We start from the raw sequence: 6,398 nt of genomic DNA on the forward strand, positions 1-6,398 counted from the left end.
CGGGCGGCAGGCGGGCTAGCGGGCGCGGAGGCAGAGCGGGCCCCCCCAACCCCGTCGCCGCCGCTGCGGAAGCCCCCTCCCCACCCAGGAGCCGGGGAGGGGGGAGAACTCGAGAGACTCCGGCCCGGCCGCAGCCCCGCCCCCCGCTTCTCCCAGCTGCGGGCCTTGCACCCCAATTCTCGTGCCTCATTGGGGGGGTCCTCCCCCCACCGGCCGGGCATGCTGCCCCCGGAAGGAGACCCTTTCCTCGCTGTGAGTAGCCTTCGAGGGGCACTGGTCGGGCGGGGGGGTGTGTGGAGGCGGAACCGCGGACGGTGTGGGGAGCATTCTCTAATTGGGGGACAGTGGTCTTAGGCCTCCTCTGGGATGGTGGGGGGACTGCAGAGGACAGTGGGCGGGGCCTGGGGGAGAGCAGAAGCCTGTGGGGGAGGCGGCTAGGTGAGGGGTTCTGGGGCGGGTGAGTTCTGTGTTGGGGGGTCGCCTCTGCCTGAAGATGGGTGTGGGGGGAGTGTACGTCCGGCGATCGCTGCGTGTCCAACTGTGGGGTTGAGGACGCAGGCTTAGGGTAGGGGGATCTCACCGGCGCAGGTCTGGGCCCCCCTTTCTCAGACCGGAGTCCGGGTTCTTCCTAACCCCCCATTGCCCCTCCCACCCTCTACACCGCTGCTGCTTGGGGTGGAGGGGCATGCCAGTGATGGGAAGGGGGGGAGAGGCGGGCACGGGGTTTCCTTGGTGACCGCGCCTGGCAGGAGCGGTTGCCGTGGCAACCGGGGAGAACCGGGGAGTTTGGGAAGTGAAAATGGGAAAGACGGAGGGGGTGACTGGGGAGTGAGACAACCCCCTCCCCAGTCTACAGGCTTTCTCCCTCTGGGGTCACACAAGCTCTCCTAGTGGGCAGCCTGGACCCCTGCCCCTCCCTCTTGGCAATACTCCCTTCCTTGACCCCTTTCTGCTTCACAGCCTTTATATCCTTGGGCACGTGTCTCTGGGACCACTGCCTCTCTCCCACCTTCCTTAACCCTCCCCCTTGAGGACCTTCCCTTCTTGGAGGCTTGCCTCCCCACACACACCTGCTCTTCTAGGACCTTCTAAGGCACTTTCTCCTCCCCTCAGGATCCTCTCACTTTCCATCTCTGACCCTATCACCCCCAGATGTCTCCTCCCTTGACCCTCTCTCCAAGAGACCCCAGATTTGCCTTTCCTCTAGCGTCTTCCCCAGGCCCTTCCTCTCTCTGCTTAGGACCCAGCTTCTCCCCTTTCTCCCTAGCACCCCTAGCCTCTCCTCAGACCCAGGTCTTCGGGGACCCTCTTTTATGACCTTTCTTCACTCACAGACCTCTCTATTTCTGTCTCCTCACCCCAATCTCAGACCCTTCCGTTCCCGTCTCCTAACCCCCACAGAACACCCCAATTTCAGACCTCTCCAGTCCTTTCTGGTATGTCTCATGCCAACTCCCCATCAATTCCAGGGACCCCAAGGTCCAGGCTCCAAGGTTCCTCCCACATCGTCATGCCCCTGCTTCAGCGGTTCCTCCTCTCTGGCCTGGGGCCCAGCCAGTCTCTCTCCAGGGCTCTGAGTCCCCAGTGCCCACAGTGGCCTCTGGCCCACCCCTCTTCCCCTTCTCTCCCCACCTCCATCTCCTTCCCAGGCACCCTCACCTTTGCTTTCCTCTGAGCACCCTCTCTTCCTCCCTGCCCTGCTCCCTCCAGCCCCAGGCGACTTTCTCTCTGGGTGGGGAATTCCCCTGGGGAGAGCCCAGCTGGGAATGGGGGGAAGGGAGCCTCAGGGCTGCCCCTCAGCCCCCTCCCTGCCCCCCTTTCCAGCTGGGAGCTGCAGTCGAGCCTCCGCAGCGCCCCATTGCTATGCGCCTCACATCCCAAGTCCTGGCCGCGCAGCCGCCAGACAGGAACTCGGGCTCCAGCGGCAGCTGGGAGTAGCTGGAGTCGGCTTCCCTCCGGGTCCAGGCACCGGGCAGCATCCTCTCCCCGCTAAAATATCCCACCCCCTTCCCAGCCCAGGACCGTGGCCAGGAGCAGCACCTCCTTCCTCCTGAAGCATCATCTGTCTCTTTGCTCCTTCTAACCATGTTTCACAGGCTCCCCTTCCCTTGCCCACCTTCCTCCTTCTCTTCCCTGGGTCTCCTCTCATCCCAGCCACCTGATTGTCTGAATATATACTCAGAAAGGGGGGACAGAGAGTAAAGCAGCAGAAAGGTGGGAGAGAGACTCTCAGGCAAGGAAGGGAAGGATGGGAGCCAAGCTGAGCAGAGGAGCAGCTAGAATGAGAGTGGGGTGTCAGCCTCCCAAACAGACACACACAACTAGGGTGACTAGGACTCAGGGAGTCAGACACACACAGTTACTTACTTAATTTCCAACTGAAAGGGACAGTCAGGGAGACAGACACACACAAGACAAACGCCATTGCACCTGAGAGCAAGTTGCAAGGCAGAGACACAAGAAGCCACAGACTCAGGGAGGGTGTGCGGGAAGCCACCGGAGGTGCAGAAGGGAAGCAGTTTCTAACTTGTCAGAGAGACCCCAAATTACCCACAGAGGGAAAGTGGGAGCATGCAAAAATGATGCCCTGGCACACACACGTGCATACGCATATCCATGCACACACACATGCATTGCATATGCACACATGGTCATTCACCCACAGTCAGAGGCCCAGATATGGAATGGGAGAGGCCTAGTTATGGACGCGCCTCCCACACTCAGAGTCAGCCAGAGGCCAGGAGAAAGAGGGAGCAGTCCCCAGACCTGTGGTTATGTGCACACACAGACACATGCAGTCCCTCCTCCATGACAATCTGGGGAAGAGACAAAGGCAGAGAGGCCCTCACCCACAGTGGCATGCCTCATGGGCCACATGGCCTCACGCTCACAGAGAGACACAAAGCAAGAGGCACAGAGGTGCCCCAGACCGTGGGAATGCAGCCCCACATTCTGCTACCACAGACACACACACAGTCACACTAGGCACCCAGTGCGAGAGGCACCTGTGTGTGCCAGAGGGAGGCCCAGCCCCACCAGGCTCCAGCAGTCACCCTTTACCCCTCTCAGAGACTTTTGGGAGAATGCTTCTTGCCTCAGAGGGCTCCTCCAGGGCTCTCCTCCTCACCTAAGGACAGCAGAACGAAGATGTCAGGTATCAGGACCCCAACATAGCCCTTGCAAGCAGAGCCTCAGCTCAGCGTACACGCACACATGGTGCACACGCACTGTCAGGGCCTTAGGGGGAGGCAGATCCTCAAGCAGAGGTGCTGTGAGGGGGGCTCAGCACCACGGAGTCAGACACACACATTTACTTCCTGTGTAAGCTTCCTGCACCCTGCCTGTGCATCCCTGCCAGGGTCCCCACCTCCCTGTCTCCTCTCCTCTCCTCCCCACCTCTACTGGTCACTTGTCTCACCTGGTGGCACGGTATTGATCCCTCCATCATCTCTCCCTCTCTCATCACTCCCCATCCTGCTCTCTCTGGCTATGGTAAGGTGTCACCTGAGCCTCATATATCTCTCTCCTCTTCATCCAGGGACTGACCCTTCGCCCTCCCCAGCCCCCATGTCTCCCCATCCTCCTTCATCCTCTAGACCTGTGCCTCTCTTCTCTGTCCCTCTATGTCACTCTTGTTCAGTTTTGGTGCTGTTCCTGCCCATCTCCTGGCCTCCTCCTGCTTCTTCCTGTTGTGTCCCTGGGCACCAATTCTGGGGCCCTCTAGACCATAAGCGTTATTTTCTCCAGTCCTTGCGACATGTCTAATTTGCTGCCAACAAGTTTCTTTTGAAACTTTCTTTCCCCTGAGTGGCAATGTACTGTACTCAGGTGCCCCAAAGCCACCCCCACTCCCCACTCTAACCTGCTTGGGTCTATCCTACAGTTAGTTGGCTACGTGCAGCCCCTGCTGCTGCCCCTGTTCCTTCCTCTTCCATGGCTCTCTCTGCCCCTCCCTCTACCCCTCCCTGATCTGCACTCTTCTCCCCTTCGGTTTGCCTGACTCTGAGCCCTGCTACACTGGGCCCTGCTTCTACCTAAAAGGCTCCCTCTTATGCCCCTTATATGGGAGAAGTGGTTCTTAAGACTACCAGGGTACAGAGCACATTCAAGTCCTGTAGGGCCAGGCTCCGGTTTGACACACTCAACCCCTCCCACTATTCTAGAGCCATCATTGCATGAAGCCACCATGTTGTAGCCTGTCCTTCTCAGCTGGCTAGTGGCTGGGGCCAGCCACAGACCCCACACTTACCTTCAGCACGTCACCAGATCACAGCCCATAGGCAGGGGTAGTTTTCCCTACAGCCGCATGTTTGGGCCCAGTGGAGGTGGAGAGCTGGAGCCATCGTGGAGGACATCGGGTGTGGTCTTTATCAGCAAGCTATGGCCATGGGTGCGGGACTCTGTTCCAGAGGGAGGGGTCCTCATATGGCCTCATCTCCTGATCAGGGTGCAAATGACAGAGCTTCCCTTTAGGCCATGGCAGTGCTCAGACCCAGCAGTTGTTCCCCAGCCATCATCCTTGCTGGGCTGAGGGGAGCACATCTTTGTCTCCTCTCTGGCAGGGCTCAGGAGACCTCACCTCTGAGTTTAGGGACCCTCCCTCCCCTTCCCTTCCCAGTCCCTGAGGCTAGGGTGGCTCTGCCAGACAGGGGGTGGCAGGAGAGTAAGAAGAGTGGCATGATGCCCCTTGTTGCCTGGAAACCCATGCACAGCTGTTGTCATGGCAGGCGGAGGTGGGGGGGCTCCATCAGAGGCCTGTGAGATGGGCTGGTGGGGACCCTACAGTCAGGAGACAGGCAGAAGCCCATCATGAGGGTCAGCTGGTTCCCCAAGAGAGCTGCTGAGAATGAGAATGGAAGCAAGGAAGAGGGAGGGAGGCAGGACTGGGGACCACAGCCCCAGACACTCCTGTTCTCAGATATGTACCCCCAGAACCTGCATCTGCCCAGAGAGTTGAGTTTAGGCCCCAGAGCTCTTGTTCAAACTCTGCAACAAAGGTCAGAAGGCATTGCCAGCCACAGCTCCACTGGAGGGGCTGCTGCAGGTAGTAAATGCAGAAGAGATTTGCCCTCTTGTCTAGAACCCTCAATACAGAGCCAGAGATAATGATGATAATAGTTAACATTTATTGAGAGCTTACCATGAGCCAGGCTCTGCGCTAAGCATTTTCTGTGGATTTGTTCTATTTATTCCTTGTGGCAACTGTGGAAGGGAGGCAAGATCATCGTCCCTGGTTTGACATGTGAGGAAACTGAGGCTCAGAGAGGTAAAGTCCTTTGCCCAAGATTAGGCAGCTGGAAGTGGCAGAGTTGGACTATGAATCCAGGGGTTGGCCCCCTGCAGGCTGTCTCCACCAGCTGAGACCACTGCTCTACAGAGGGGGAAACTGACGCCCAGAGTAGAGAAACTGCTGGCCCATCAAGCCCTCTAAGTGGATATTTGAACTGTTAATAACAATAATTACGTTGATAGCCAAGCACGGTGGCTCACACCTGTAATCCTAACACTTGGGAGGCCAAGGCAGATGAACTGCTTGAGCTCAGGAGTTCAAGACCAGCCTGAGCAGGAGTGAGACCCCCGTCTCTACTAAGTGTAGAAAAACTAGCCAGGCGTTGTGGTGAGTACCTGTAGTCCTAGCTTCTTGGGAGACTGAGGCAAGAGGACACTTGAGTCCAAGAGTTTGAGGTTGCTGTGAGCTATGACACTCTACCAAAGGCAACAGAGTGAGACATTTGTCTCAAAAAAGAAAGAAAGAAAGAAAGAAAGAAAGAAAGAAAGAAAGAAAGAAAGAAAGAATAATTTAATTATTCTTATTGTTATTGTTAATAACAATAGATTCGTAAAGTTAGACTTCTAAAAAGACCTTAGAGTTCTTATAAGTCAGGGCTCGCTACTCTGATCTTTTTTTTTTTTTTTTTTTTTTGAGACGGAGCCTCAAGCTATCCCCCTGGGTAGAGTGCCATGGCATCACGCTCACAGCAACCTCCAACTCCTGGGCTCAAGTGAGTCTCCTGCCTCAGCCTCCCAAGTAGCTGGGACTACAGGCGCCCGCCACAACGCCTGGCCATTTTTTGGTTGCAGCCATCATTGTTGTTTGGCAGGCCCAGGCTGGGGATTCGAATCCGCCACCTTAGGTGTATGTGGCTGGCACCTTAGCCGCTTGAGCCACAGGCGCCGAGCCTCTACTCTGATCTTGTTTATGTTCCTAAAACCCTAGAGAGGAGAGGACTTGCCCATACTGATCCTCACAGTGGAGGATCAACCCTCACCAATGTGCGGGGTACAGAATCCTCTTGTGGGAAAGATTAAAAGCCTGAACATGATTCTGTGGGCCTCTACTCTGTGGCAAACAGGTGGTTTTGATCGAGCCAGAAATACTGGATTTACATATGGGGTTG

General features: G+C 56.8%; 1 protein-coding gene across 1 annotated transcript in view; it reads left to right on the forward strand.

Annotated features, from left to right (window-relative positions):
• The first annotated feature begins 152 nt into the window (after positions 1–152).
• Positions 153–6,398, forward strand: part of LRRC4B (leucine rich repeat containing 4B) — a 42,019-nt gene continuing 35,773 nt past the window's right edge. Inside the window, exon 1 of the mRNA XM_003801451.1 lies at positions 153–252. The gene's annotated coding sequence lies outside the window, so the exon portion shown is untranslated. The remainder of the gene's footprint in view (positions 253–6,398) is intronic.

Source organism: Otolemur garnettii, unplaced genomic scaffold (genome assembly GCF_000181295.1).
Source record: "Otolemur garnettii isolate 467f Iridium unplaced genomic scaffold, OtoGar3 scaffold00211, whole genome shotgun sequence".
NCBI classification, from domain to species: Eukaryota; Metazoa; Chordata; class Mammalia; order Primates; family Galagidae; genus Otolemur; species Otolemur garnettii.